Here is a 15,457-nt window from a genome sequence, read left to right on the forward strand (position 1 = left end):
CACTGTAATATGATCTGTTGCATGTTCAAATGCTTCCTCTCTCCTCTCTCTCTCTCTCTCTCTCTCTCTCTCTCTCTCTCTCTCTCTCTCTCTCTTTCTCTCTCTCTCTGTATGTGTGTGTAATGCTTGTGCATGAGTGTGCCCTGCAAAGTCTAGAGCAAGACTTTAAGTGTCTTCCCATGTTATTCTCTGCCTTATTTTGTTTAGACAAGATATTTCACTGAACCAGAAACTTGATATTTACGCAAGACTGGATGTCCAGAAAATTCTCTGGATCTGCCTTTCTCTGCCTCTGAATGTTGGGGTTACAGGCATCCGCAGCCAAGCCTGGCTTTTTACTTGGGGATTCACCGTCCAAAGTCACGTCCTTCTGTTTATAAAGCCAGCTCTCTTAAGCACTGAGCCATCTCCCCAATGCCACAAATGACTTTGCGATTTTCAGTGTGTTTCATAAGTGGTTGAGCTTACAGTACATAGTTAATTTAATAAAGCAAAGAGTTTGTATTCCAGATGATAAATAATGGTTCGTATTTCTAAAACCTCCAACATTTCTGAAATCAGGACAGCTCAGTTTTCACACTTAGTACATAAAGGGAATTGCTTCTGCTGTAAAGAAATTGTGTGTGTGTGTGTGTGTGTGTGTGTGTGTATGTGTGTTGTATAATTTTTAATGTCTTAAATCTGTTTATAGATACTGACTTTGAGTTCATTATCTAGAGATTTTTATTGAAACATTGATGGTAAACTATTGGATATATTAGCATTTCCAGCTCAGATAAAATTGACATATATTCTGAAGCAAAAACAAACCTTTGAAAATGGCTCTTGGAAGAGAGTTCTCTGGGACCTGAGGAGATAGGACCTTCAATAAAGCATTTACCTTGCAAGTATGAGGAACTGAGCTCAGTCCCCAGATCCCTCATGAAAAAGCTGAATGCAGACGTAGGGAGATGGCTCAGAGACTAAAAGCACTTTCTGCTTCACCTGATGACCTCAGTCCAGAACCCAAGCAGAAGTCAGACATGGTGGTATAAGGGTTCATAATCTCAGCTTGCCTTCAGGAGATGGACTCAGAGACAGGTGTGCCCCTAGCAGCTCTTGACCCAGCTAGCCTGAATCCTCTGTTCTAGAGCCAGCATCCCTTGTTTTTCTTATCTGCTGCACTGTAATGTGTCTGCCTGCCATCCACGCCTTCTTTCTGTGCCTACCTCAGTGCTTTCGATATGTGGCATTGCCTGACTGACTATCTCGGTGTTTTCCTAATGAGCTTTGACGTCTCCACTGCTTTGCTGCTTCTTTTTATGCTCCCTCGCAATACTGCCCAGACAACTTCTTGAAGGCAAGACTGCTTTAACATCTGTGAGTATTTGGTGACATTGAAATCAGTTCACAGGACGGACGGACACACACACACACGCCAGTATAATCCCAGATAAACTTGGGAAAGCAATGCACTGAAGTTATGTCTTTGTTAGGTTGTGTCGTTCTCACTGTGGTACAGGCATCAGATAAACCGTTTTACTTCATCCCTGTTCCTCCAAATATTTAGTTTAATAGTTAATGCCAAGAAGACATGGAATGAAGCAGTTGTTTACCTACCACAATAACACTTGGAGAAAGGATAAAGAGAACTGCAAGGGGGGAAAAGATAATTAGAAAAAAGATAGGAGAAAGAGAATTGCAAGGAGAAAAAAAGAAAAAAATAGAGAATATACCACAAACTGAGAAAAAGTGATTATTATTTGTTTGGAATGGGCTATGTAAGACAAGGTGTCACTCTAGTGCCTGCGCCAGCCTTCAACTCCCAATCCTCCTGCCTCAGCCTCTTAAGCACTTGTTTTAGAGGTGTGTGCAACTATGCTTAGATGACACACTGTTTAATTAAGCTAAGCACCATCTGTATGACCCTGCCGTTTTGCTGAGAGAATCTAGCCTGCAGCAGTCAGCAGAGAGCCCTACAGCAATGGGGGTTGTCTCTCATCCTTGGCCTCCTTGAACCATGTGGCTGTAGGAAAGGGATTTGTTTCATTAAAATGTTTGCTTTGAAAGGTTTTTTTAAAATTATTATTAGATGCTAGGGGGAGGGGATCATAAGAGGAGGTCCCACCAGGTCTGCAGAGTGAGTTCAATTCGGGCAGCTTCAAGAAACCAGTTCTGAGATGAAAACAGAGATGGAGAGAGGAGCATGGGGGAGGGAGCAGAGATCCATCAGGAGGGAGGGAGGGAGGAGGGAAAGGAACTGCAGCAGCAAGTTGACAGAATATAGCACATACAGAAAGCTGGCTGTGGAATAAATCACTGTTTTTGCTTTGGATGCTGAATATTGTACTATTTGTAGAAATTGATTCAGCTGACATCTGATTTTGCTAACAATTACCCCTTTAGGGGAACTTAAATTTTTCATTAAACATTTTTTTTAATAAAACTGGAAGTAACTGAAAGACCATTGATTATTATTTTTTTTTCTCTTGCCATCTTCCATATCTGATAGATTTAGCAATGAAGTTATGGGTTATCAATGTCTTTTTTGAAGGCGAAGATCATTTACTCTCAAGGGTCCATTCTTGTTCTTCCTCAGTTGGTTTATGTGACAATATCCTAATAATAAAGAGTTTGGATAGTTATAAAGAAGAAAAGAAACTCTATTTGACTTAGAGCTTGCAGAATTAAACTCAGACCAGAAACTTCACAGTGTCTCAGCTCTTAAAGCACGACTGGCTTCTCACCCTTTCCACCTCCTAGTTGGTCTGAATTTAATGATCTGGAAATTTACATTATTATATTATTATTTTACTAAATATTAGTAATACTTTATTATTATTTAAATTAATGTATTATTATACTAAGCATAGAAAACCAAGTGATCACAAATGTTTGTAAATGTTTGCTCCTAAAACCAATGAGCTAGCTATGTGACTTACTGGTTGTCAGATATGCTTTTTGGACCTTTGTTGTAACTGTGGTCTTGGCAGACATTGCGTGAGCTGATGGATTTGTGTGGGAGAGTTGGTGTTGCCAATACCAAAGGAGGACAGCAGCTTGCAGGCTGGTGCCTTAGGCTGAGGGGGGAGGAGTGGGGACGATGACATCGATGACACTGCAGGATCCAGGAATCAAACAGACATTCACCTACCCCCTGTAGACTGGAACTCATTTTCATAGGCACATCAGCCTGGAAGAAGTGTATATAGTAGGCATTCAATATGTGCTTGAAAACATCATAAGGCAATCAGAAACAGTAAGTAAGCAGTTGTAACTGGCAGTAACTGATGAACATGGTTTTGCCTTTTAAAAAACTTGCAATTTACTCTTCTTTCCTGTATAACTTTCCAGTGCTCTAGAATAGCAGTACCTCATGTATTCCTTCAAATCAAGCAACCTATCTACCTATCACTTCCTTCCCTCCCTCCCTCCCTCCTTCCCTCCCTCCCTCCCTCCCTCCCTTCTAGGCTCCTGCACATTATGCCATGAATAGCATCACCAACCCCTGAGTTTGTTTGGTTGATAATAATTCATCAATTCCATTCCTATGTGTGGAATACTTTGTGACACTTTCATACACATGAAAATGGGCCATTGTAGTAGAACCAGGTCCTATGCAAAATGGCAGAACAGGCACTTGGAGTTTACTTGTCAAACTCCTTTTATGATAACTCAAGGAAGAATTGCTCTTCTCATGTACCCTACTCAACTTTGTGTGCTGGTGTGTGCATGCATGTGTGGTATGTGTGTGTTGTGTGTACTTCGTGAGTTTGTGTGTGTCCTCATGTGTGTGCTGTTATTTCCATGTGCAGCTTGTATGTGCATGAACTTATGTGTGTATGTGTGTGCAATGTGCATTTGTGGTGTGTGTGTGTGTGTGTGTGTGTGTGTGTGTGTTGGCCATATAAGTTTGTGTGTGTGCTATTATGTGTGCATGAGTGTTTTGTGGTGTAGGTATAGTACATGTGTTTATGTGTCTGTGGTCAAGTGTGTACTTCTATATGTGGATATGTTTATGTGTATACACAAGTGCGTGATATGTGTATTCATGGGTTTGTGTGCATCTCTCTCTGTGTGTGTGCATGTGTGTGTTTTCAGCACAAGAAGATCTTCCCTAGTATGTCACAACCACTTGACACTTGACACTAGCACTCTTGACACTTCGAAAGTGAACAATGAGTTAGCTAGGAGAGTCTTTTTTGTTTTTTGAAAGATGTGTCTAAGAAAAGCTTGTGAGATTGATGGGACACATCTTGCACATCGGTATCTGTGCCCTTCTCTCATCTTTGGACACTACTTCCAAATCTTCTATTCTCGAAACTCAACTACAGTTCCCTCCTGTAGCTGAGGAGTATAGATCCTTCTGCTAGAGAGGCCATGCTCAAACCTTCCCTTTTACTGAGAGACATAGGAATCATGTCTGTGGCATGTTCTACTGGTCCAGTCATCACAGGGTTTATTCAAGTGATGGCTGATTTTATTTTGGAGAGTTCTTATCTTGAGGCTGGTGGGTTTGTCTGAGTCTTTTCTTAAAACTTATGATTTAGCATATATTTTTAACCTGAGAGAAAAATAAAGATCGTTGGAGGCTCTCATTGTGTCTGAGAGGTTTGTCAGGGGAAATATTCGCCTCTTGCAAAATTCACTGAAGTCTCATTAAATTATCTTTTAGAATAACTCAGGAAGAGTAGAGATTGATGGCAACCAGTCCTATAAACAATGGGTCACCTTCAAATATCTGTCTTTTATGAGTATACTCGTTTTCTTGGCTAATGTAATGAAAATAATGCATTACAATCCACAAGTAACTATCTGATATGAAGGACTGTTTTCTTCCAAGACTAGGAAGACCAACAAACCACTTAGATAGAAGCAGGCTTTCTAAGCTTCAGTTGCACATTGGAGATGAATGTTTGGAAAATACTCTCAATGTTAACTAAAGAGCAAGAAGCCTGCTGGTGACAGTGCAGCCAGCCTGTGCCCAGAAACCATGCTCACCTCCAGCTAAGGGATCAAGCTCAGAGGAGCCCGAGATGGTTTTCTTTCTTTGTTTTCAAGACTATAATGTAATCACATCATTTTGCCCTCCCTTTCCCTCCTCCAAACCTTATCAGTTACCAAGCCTTACTCTCTTTCCTATGCATGGCCTCATTTCTGCATTTAATTTTTCTTACATGCAGAAGTGTATGTGCATTGCTAAATCTAACCTGCTCAGTCTGAATAATATAAAAAATAAGTATGCTTTCAGGGATGACCTTTGGTATTGGATAACTAGCGGGCGAGCTCTTCCCTTGCAAAGACTTTGTTTGTTTGTTCGTTTGTCTGTTTTGCCTGTCTCGGCGTTCCCTAGTTGCCTGTACTTGTTTACGTAAGGTTGAAGCCTTGTGGGGTTTCCCTGTCTGTTTTGACATCGTTGCTGTCTTTGTTCAGCTCACGCTTAGGCAGTCACGTTGGTGAGACTTCATGGCGTAGTTTCTGACATTACTAGGAGACACAGTCTCCCAGCAAATTCTCTGATCCTCTGGCTCTGAAATTCTTTGTACCCTTCTTCCACAATGTTCCCTGAGCCTTAGATGTGGGAGTTGTTCTCTAGATGTATCCCTTCCACAAGTCTGCATTTGGATGGACTGTAGTTTTCTGTAATGGTCTCCATCTGTTTCAAAGAGAAGTTTCCTTGGTCACAAATGAGGACACATACTTCTCTGTGGGAATAATGAGAAATATTTAGAAGGTAGTTAAAGGGTATGTTGCCCCAGGGAAGTGGTGGCTATAGGTTCCCCTCCAAGAGCCATGTGACTCACTAGCCTTGGGTAGTTCGCTGGGTTTCTATGACCCGGAGATTTTTTAAACAACAATCATCAGCACCCTTTCTGACAAACTTAGTATTTATTAAATGTTATTTTTGCCACCTGGTGATTTTCATACAAATCTAATAACCTAAACATAAAGTTTTTGAAAAATGGTATGTTGTAACAACAATGTACCACATATTCATTTCTAGGAAATGAAAGCAAGAAACCAGCAGTTTGGGGTAACATTTTTCTTTTATTTTGATGGAGAAGCCAAGCTTTAAAAGATCACTTAAAATTAATGGGAAAATTAATTTTCCAAGAGAGTTTGACTATGGCTTCATTTTAATAGTGAAAATAATTGCCTAGCTTGCAGGACTATAACTGATTGCCTGTCTGGGAAAACTCACTCCAATCAATTCTGTGAAATTCATCTTAATATCATTGGAATCTCTGCTTTAAGATCACAGGAATGTCCTACAAGGTCGGAGCATAACAATGTCACTAAGGTTTGTTGATTTCCAAGAGAAATTACCAAACTTGTAATAATTCAGGTTAAGTCACAGAGTTAATATAACTGTTGGATCTATTTTCCTTCTCTTGGTGTGAGGTGGTCTTCCTGGGTGAAAGGGGAGCATTAATCTGAAACTTCAGAGATAAGAACATGGTCTGAGAAGAGTACGTCCCACTTCCTGTAACCCTTGTACAGCCAGAACTCAGAGCTTTTCCCTGGTCTCAGCTTGACAGCCATTCACAGGGATGCCTGGTCTGTGGAGGTGGCTGGCAGTGATCTTGAATTGGAATCTGTTGTGGTCTCCTGAGCGCTGATCTCTCTGTGCCTTTCTTACCTCTTCCTGTAGTGACTGTTAGATAGCCAGTTATGGAAACTGCACAGAGATGTTGCCTAAAACGTTCAGTTATCTATGGCATCTTGGCCCATTTATGTCTTGGAAGACTTGATTGCAAAAGAGTTCAATGATTTTTTTTTCTCCTTTATTTCTGAGAGATGCCATGGGGTTTGTTAGTTTGAGTTTAGTATGAGTTCCTATTACAAAGGGACTTTAGTTTCCTCTTTGAAAACGAGCAGACAAACAAATCTTTATTAGTAAGGAAAAGGACATTTCAAGTAAATTAAAAAAAAAAAAAATCACACCCCACAATCAACCAAACCCGAAGTCTGTGCAACTCAGTGGAATTTTGTACAATTAGAATAGGCATTCGGAACAGCAGCTGTGGAGCTTCCCATTAAATTTTACACTTTTGGTAGCAATAATATTTTATGCACCACCCAAGCCCTCTGCCCAAAAATTCAGAATGGACTTAGAACTAGAAAAACAATTAACCTTACAGCCTCTTCCAGAACTCACACTCACTATCTGGATTCAGTTCCTTCCTTATTCTCATATATTAGCCTTTCTTGTTCTCTTTTCTTCATGTGATACTGTACCCACATGTGTATGTGCTCACATGTATACATATATTATTGTATACATGATATTTCTCTCATATTCCACATATGAGAGAATGTTTTTGTTTTTTACCCCTTTCTGAGATTGTGTAACCATGCTTCTTTTGAATAAGTTTCTTTCGTTCTTTCTTTTCTTTTCTTTTTTTGTAAAGAGATGCTATTTGAGTATGGTGGTATTTTATTTTATTTTATTTCATTTCTGGCTTTCAGACATTCTCTCATTCCTCTAATGGGAAGCAGCCGTGGTCCTTGTCTTTGATGACATTTCCAGGTTAGAGAGGATCTTGACAGCTGTCAGTTTGAGTGTTCGCAGTGGTTGATTTGAAACAAGAAGAACCAAGTTTAAAGCAGAAAATAAATCCAGCATTTGCTTAATAATTTGCTCTTGGCTGCGGTAGAATCTTATCTGGCCACCCACGTTCATCTGCTTGCTGACGTGGCTTCTGCCTCAATCGCAGAAGCTATTTTTTGTGCCTTTTGTGTCTTTAGAGGAACCAAGTGGGCCTGCTTGCTTGTAATGAGTCATATCTTCAAGTGCATAGGGTGTCCCAAAGTCCTACTTCAGGGGTACAGTAAGGTGATGAGGGGTAGGGAGGAGGGGTGACAGCCCTTGAAGTCTTTGTAAGAGGTGGTCCAGGGACAAGGCACCTTTTCACTGCTGGGTTGTGGCTCTTTAGTTCTTTGGCAAAAGTTTTGGGATCATCTTGCCACACTACAGACCAAGGTGCTGTTGGAGTCTTAATTAATCAATATACAATGTTTATCTCTGTGGGCACAGCAGTCATTTTTTTTAGTATTCTGTTGTCCTGTGTAGCCCAGCTTGACTTAGAATTTGCTTCTCTTCCCCCTCAGCTTCCTGAGTTCTGGGACTGCAGGCAGGCAATACACACCAAGATGTGTAATAGTACTTTTGTTGTTGTTGTTGTTGTTGGCCTTTTATGCATAGAGCCAAAGAAAAAAAACAATAACAAAAAAAACCTCTCAGATGATAAACCTGGGTTAAGTAATGCGATCTTCCTTGAATTTCTTTATACTAGATTTAGATAAATATTAATTCATAGTATAATAAAGTTCTTTTCTTTATTACTTACTAGCATCTATGAAGGGGCTCTAGTTTTCTCTCTCTTTTTCTGGTTTTGGATTCATAGTTCAGAAATTAATTTTAGCACAGAATGTAGCAGCTGAAAAGGAATTTTTATGAGGTTATCTGAGCGTATGAAGTAACCTGATGATGACTCTATAGAAGCTTTGTGGGAAACCTCTGATGCTGGGAGACAGAATGACAGCCTGGACTGCAGGGCCACGGCTTCCATGTTTGGTGAATTTGATTTGATTTTGTGCCCGAAGTGCACATACGTGTGCAGTTGCACATGCATGCATATGGAGGCCGACTTTGGGTGTCCTTCCTTAGGCACACGGTCCACTTTAGTTTTTGAGACAGTCTCTCCCTGGGTCGGAATTCACCGAGTATGCTACACTAGCTAGCTAGTGAGCCCTGGAATCCGCCTAGCCCTGGCTCCCCAGCACTGAGATAACAAGTGTGGACCACTTCTGGTCCGGGGATCAAACTCATGTCCAGGCTTGTCAACTGAACTATCTCCCTAGTACATCCAGTTGTAACTATAGCATTGTGTTTTAAATTGCTTCTGCTCTGTTAGAAGGAATTCTCTTTTAATGAAAGTATTCATTCAAAGATTTGCATTGTGTTAATGCTTTTTGAGCGATACAATCCCAAATTTTCAATTTTGAGAGCTGGCAGTTTCTGTGGGTGAAGACTAAGCATGCCTATTAACTGTCAGCACAACAGTTTAAATGTTCTTGTTCATCCTTCAGATTCTCAGAATTTGTCTGTGAACTTCAGTGGAGAGAGTTGGGGAGCAAAAACATTGTGATGCAGTTTATTGATACGAGGATAACGGGTTAATAACTAAAGTTCATTATTCTCTCCTTTTGATTTCACGTGTGTTTGAAAAGCAGTTTGGCTCTGCAGTGAATGCATACATAACCCCCCTCAGCCTGACAGGTGTATTCCATTTAGAGAGAAGTACTTTGTACGGCTTTTGTTTCTTTTGATTTCTATGATAGGCCCCGCTTTAACTGTAACTTTCTCAATGGGGAGAGTCTCATTTGAGAGTACATGTTTTTCTGGCATAGTTTATCCCCATATAAAGTTCTTAGTAATCCCAACCCTTATAAAAATAGCTTTTGCAGTGCGATTGGGGAAAAGAGGTCCCTGGAAACATGAAATCACAACTGTCTGAGGCTCTAAAAATTTTATGATCAGATGTTAAAAGTGCCATGCTAGAGTCAAAATAGGTCGTGTGCCTTGACTACATCTGCAGCGGTGGGGGCATGGCTACCCACTTGGGAAAACACCTCTCCATTTTCTCGGCAATCTTACATGTCTAGGTAGACTGCAAGCCGGTCAAAGTACGGGGCTGCCATCCGTGATTGGATTTTCCCAGAAGTTCTCTCAAGTTGTCTGGCAGGGTCCCAGAAGATACACAGTTCCCTCCTCCTATTGGCAACTCAGCCATTTTAGGAAAGAATAAAGGTTTTATGGAGATTTTTACTGAGAGAAGCTTATTTATTTAGTTATTTATTTATTTTTGCATAATTCATCTTTGAGGAAAGTGCCTTTCCAAAATGATCTCCAGGAAATCTGTGTTCATCTGCACATTGGCACTGGTGTCAGGTTTTGAGAGGTTCCTTCCCTCCTGGTACCTTCTGACCTTGCTTTCTGAGTGTAGCTCAGCGGTTGTATCCTAGGGGTGGTGGTGATACCTACATTTACAAGTCGTGATCCTGTGTGTGTGTGTGTGTGTGTGTGTGTGTGTGAGTGTGAGTGTGCACTCACGTGTGTGCACTCATGTGTGTGCGCGCATGTGTGTGTGAGTGGTCTCCTCTCTAGGCAGGACCTCTTGTAGTCCAGGCTGCCCTAAGAAGCTAAGGATGACCCTGAACTGTTGACCCTCCCCTCTTCCTCCCGAGTATCAGAATTACAGATGAGGGACACCGTGCCTGAGCTCATTTGCTTCTTAAAATATTTGATTAATGCCACACGGCAATAGGAAAGTCTGTGTGCTTTGCCTACAAGTACAGGGCCACACAATCCTCCCAACCAATAAGAACGGCAAACTACAGCTAAGAAGCCGTGTTGATTTTAAGGAATGTCTTATTAGTGAAATATTAGAAGAAAAGAGGGTGAGCTTGTTACCTGCTGGCATTTTACTACTTAGGATGTGATAGTTTAGTAATGATCACTTAACATTTGCCGCCACGTAAGTGAGGATTAATTTCCCGAGATAAACTTTTTTTCCCGAGATACTGGTTTTCCCAGCCAAAAAGCAACACGCTAAGGTAGGTCTCCACCACTGAGCCCAGCAAGCCCACCTGTCTTGCTGCCTAGCCCACTCTCTCTTTCATGTTGCGGCCCTTTCTTGTGTTCCGGTTCCTCTACTGCCACAGGCATGGCTGCCCGTGCGCGTGCTGTGGCCTGTTTTTCCCGATGCAAGAACACCTTTTGGCTGTCACCCCATCCACAGGGACCCTGAAAACCCATATGCTCTGAATTTTGTCCTCAGTGCACTGAAACACTGGGAAAATTTGAAATGTGAATGTGAGACTGAGCTTGGAATATTGAGTCCTTTGTTGGCAGTGAGTGCCAAAAAATGACTTTGTGTGGGTTTGGTTACCATAAAAAGAAATCCCAGTGAATAAAATGATAAGTAGCTGTTTTCTTTTCATATAAGAATTGCTCTGCTATTGAATTTTTTGGCATATTAATCGATTGGGGAAAACTGGTATTTACTGACATGCTTTTTTTGTAAATATGATAAATGGATGTATATGATCAGAAAGAAATAATTTAGCTGTAGGTTACCAAGTTTATAGAACTTCATGGCTTTAAGCAGACCTATGTCAAGAAAGTTAAACTCGAATCCTGGAATATGCAATGGTACATTTGATTTTTGAAATAAGATTAGGTCCCATAATATTTCCTGGACTCAAATAAATTTAATTTATTTGATGTGAATTTTCTCCCTATTATACTTTCCTCCCTAACATATTCTAATATTAATAAAATGTTTTCCCATTTATGACCATTATCATACATTTTAGGAATAAAAAACAAACTAGAGAATTTATGTTTCTTTTGGAACACGAAACCTCTTAGTAAAATATCAAATAACAACAACAACAACAACAAAGACATGTCTTTATCAAATACTGGATTTCACTTTGAAAGTCTTGTGGTTTTTAGAGTGACTTCCTTTCCTTGGCTTACGTGAAGGAAAACAGCCGGGAGACTGTTGATATCCTCAGAGCCTGCCTTGGGTCTAAGAGAAAAGCTGCACCACATGTAGTCTATGGCCAGTACTTTCTATCACATTTCTTTTCACAGCCATGATAAAGTGACTCGGGGCAGGCAGTTCATACGTCCCTCCATGTCTGTAGTATCTGCCGATGTGATCTTGAAATTCCCCAAGGGACCCAGCACGTTTTTCCCTTTCCTACCTTTCCTGTCTCAGGAAGATCCAGTGACTTATGAGTAACAGTGAGTTTGAGGGCTCCCCAAAAATGGCACCTGAAAGAATGATGTAAAATCAAAATTTAAAATCATACATAAAAAGTTCATATGGAGTGGAACGTGTTCCTAATTCCGGGGTTGAACTCGGGTTCTCAGACCTGCCATGCAAGCACACTAGCCTACCGAGTTACCACCCAAGCCCGTCTGTATTAGCAGTCTCGAGCATTTCACTGGAACGAGGGCTGACTTTTGCTTTAGATGAACGTGGATCAGAGCATCCTCGGGCTGGGAGGTCCACACAGTTCTTCCTGAAGGACCTGGGAGTAGGAAGGAAGTTCTGGGAAATGGTGTTCCTCCTGGGTTAAATAGTCAAGCATCGATCGAAAGGGGCTTATTCAGAAAGTCTGCTTTTGCATTGTATATGGCGCTTTCCCTCCTCATTCTGAAGTCTATTTTCAGAACAGACCTATTCTTTGATAGGAGTTTTATTTGGTTTGTCTGTTTTGTGTTTTGTCCTCAGTAAGGATGAATGGTATGTGTCTAGTCACTGGAATAATGGTTTTAATTGAGTGCTGTAAAACGTAATGGTAGCTGTCTGATTTAGAAAGATAACTATCTTGTTGTCAAATGAAAACATTAGTACATTATAGTCTTTCTTTTCAAGAAATTCTGTCCTTACTTCACTTGAAGTTTCTGCTATAGCAAAATTACATATTCTGTGTCATCGAAAGAATAGGAAGTGATAAATGCTAATTTTCACTTCTGAGGTTCATATTTTCCTTTAAAGTAATGATGGCTAAAGAACAAAGGAAAGCAATTTGTCTTGAAGGTTTCTCATATTCTCCTAAGGAGCTGCCTAAGTCATAGTTAGAACACTATTTAAATTATGGAGTTATTCCCTAAGAAGTCACAAAGAAAAGTGGCCATTTTCTTTATCTCCAACCTGGAAAGCTGAGATATTTTCTTCTAGAGACTTCGAAACTTGAGGATTTAAAGTAAGTGTAAATTTGGGACTAGGTGAAAATACTTAGAGAAGAACACTGGAGATGTAGGATTTATCAAGTTTTGATAAACATTGGAGTGTGAAGATGAAATGGCTAGTGTTCAGAGGTCAGCCACGTTGGATTCCAGTCCCCACACTCAGTCTCCTGATGTCTTCCTCCTCAGTGGGACAGAAGTAGTAGGTCTACAGCTTATAAGTGTCACGAACTAAGATATATACATGCAACCTTTTGCATTTTAATTGTGTTGGTGTAAAACAAATGTATCGTGAATGGCAGCAAGCGTTGAGTCTTCCTCACTTTAAGTGCTCAGGGCCAGTACAGCAGTGTTAGTTTGTTTTTTTTTTTTTTTAAATTTGGGAATATTTGAAACTATCTATATCTCTCTCTATATATATATATCTCTATCTCTGTCTATATCTATACCTATAATTTATCTCTACATATAATCATATCTATATATTATGCATATGTACACCATATACATACACACACACACACACACACATATATATATATATATATATATATATATATATATATATTATACACACACACACACACACACACACAAACCTAGATATCTGGGAGTCCAAGTGTAAATTCATTTATATTTCACATATGCATAGAATAGAATAGAATAGAATAGAATAAAGCTTGAAGATAATACTTTAGTACTTTTAGTGTATCTGCCTTTGAGTGGAGCACACCAGTTATGAAACTTGACCTCTGGGCATCATGTTGGTGCTCAGAGGTTTCTTTGTGGCTCCGTTTTTTTCTGTGAGTCACATTTTAGTAGTCTGCATACACATTACTTTGTGCACTTGTACAAACAAATCCTCAAAGGTAGATTTTCAGCGAAGGATTTTTCAGCCACATGTCAGCTGTTTTGTTGCAGTCAGCACTACCACACAGGCTGTCATGGAGACACCACCACTTGCATCTCATTGGTGTGATTCTTCACAGCCTCAGGATCCGTGGGGTGGGTCCTACACTGATGATCCCTTGATGGAAGTCCAGGATTCACTTAAATTTTCAACAATGACCATGCTGTCCCTCCTCCTGAGCTGAGCTGGTCACTCTCCTCTGACAGACTCCTTCACTCTTCTGCAATGCAAATATTATGGAAGTAAACAATCCATTTAAATATTCAAATCCTAGATACTGTCTTTAACACTACAATTTTCAAATTTTGATATCTAAGAAATTAGCAGTGAGTTAATCATATTTAAAACTCTAAAAGCTTTGCTACACACACACACACACACACACACACTCATACACACACTAGTCTTGGGAAATATAACAATCACTATTTAAAACTTTAACTAGATTTAAGTTGTTATATAAAACAAAATTCATCCAATTACAGGGTGACCATTCAATACTGTAAACATTGTGCAGTTTAAATCCAGCTCAAGATCATTTTTCAAGTTTTGTGGTCAGTATTTTTCTCCCTATATCATAGCATAAAACATTTTGCTCCTAACCTCCCTTAATTCCCAGTGACCACAATCTCCCCCTACCCTTCCAAATCTGTAGTATGCACCATGCTGACTTCACCTTCTGTGAGACTGTTTTAGGTTCCACACAGGCCAGGCACATTATTCATTCTCTCTCTCTCTCTCTCTCTCTCTCTCTCTCTCTCTCTCTCTCTCTCTCTCTCTGTCATTTCATTTCCTGTAATCATCTTCAGTTATATGATGGTGCAGATAATGAGATTCCATTTGTTTGTGTGTGTGTGTGTGTGTGTGTGTGTGCACATGTGTGTGCAGGTGCACATGTACACATGTGCATATGCAGGCTAGGAGAGACAACAACAGTCTTCATCAGTTCCCCTATTTTTTTTTTTTTTTTTTTTTGTCTTTTTGAGATAGGGGCTCTCACAGAATTTGGAGCTTGACTCTTCAGCAAGACTAGCTTTCCAACCATGTGCCTGTCTCTTCTCAAGACTGTCCAATTCATTCTTGTGTGACAAGCACTTTTCTAACCGAGCCATCCCAATAGCCCCCCAATTTTCCATCCTTTCTAAGGCAAAATCAAATCACAGTGTGGTATGTTTCTGTGTAAATGCTAGCATTGTCTTTTTCTGGGCCTGTGAGGAATGTCTGTTTGATGAACATTGCATTAAATTCATAGATTATTTTGGGTAGTAAAGTCATATAATGATATTGCTTCTTATTATCAATGGACTGGGTGTTCTTTCCAAGTTTTTGTATATTCTCTATTATAATTTCTGTGGTACAGATCTTCCAACTCTTTGGTTAAATATATTCCATTGTTGTTGTTGAAACTACTGCAAATGGGATGACTTTCTTGAATTCTATTTCAAATATTTTGTTACTGGCATGTACCTACTCTTTTTTATTTTTATTTTTTTTATTTTTTTATTGGTTTTTTTTTTTTTTTTGTCTTTGGACAAAATCTATCACATCCTGAACTTTTGTTGTAAAGGAGGCAATGGCTTGGCTCTCACTACTCCTGCTGTAGCATTGTAACTTTTCTCCGTAGTGAAAAAAAAATGAACATTAGACTTTCTATATTTGTATAATAATGCTAACCTTTGATAGAATGGCTTTTTTCCTAATGGCGTTTGTTTTGTACACAGGAATCGTCATGACAATCATGCCCGTGAGAACTCTGAACTGTTCAGGTAATCACTTCATGTTTAAATGACCCTTTACAC

At 39.8% G+C, this 15,457-nt stretch overlaps 1 protein-coding gene across 11 annotated transcripts in view; it reads left to right on the forward strand.

The window, feature by feature from the left end:
* Positions 1-15,457, forward strand: part of Hivep2 (human immunodeficiency virus type I enhancer binding protein 2) — a 190,249-nt gene that overhangs the window by 150,002 nt on the left and 24,790 nt on the right. For all 11 annotated transcript variants that reach the window (XM_029532980.1, XM_029532985.1, XM_021220971.2 and 8 more), the window contains one exon: positions 15,380-15,424. The gene's annotated coding sequence lies outside the window, so the exon portion shown is untranslated. The remainder of the gene's footprint in view (positions 1-15,379; positions 15,425-15,457) is intronic.

This window comes from Mus pahari, chromosome 21 (genome assembly GCF_900095145.1).
Source record: "Mus pahari chromosome 21, PAHARI_EIJ_v1.1, whole genome shotgun sequence".
Taxonomy (NCBI): Eukaryota; Metazoa; Chordata; class Mammalia; order Rodentia; family Muridae; genus Mus; species Mus pahari.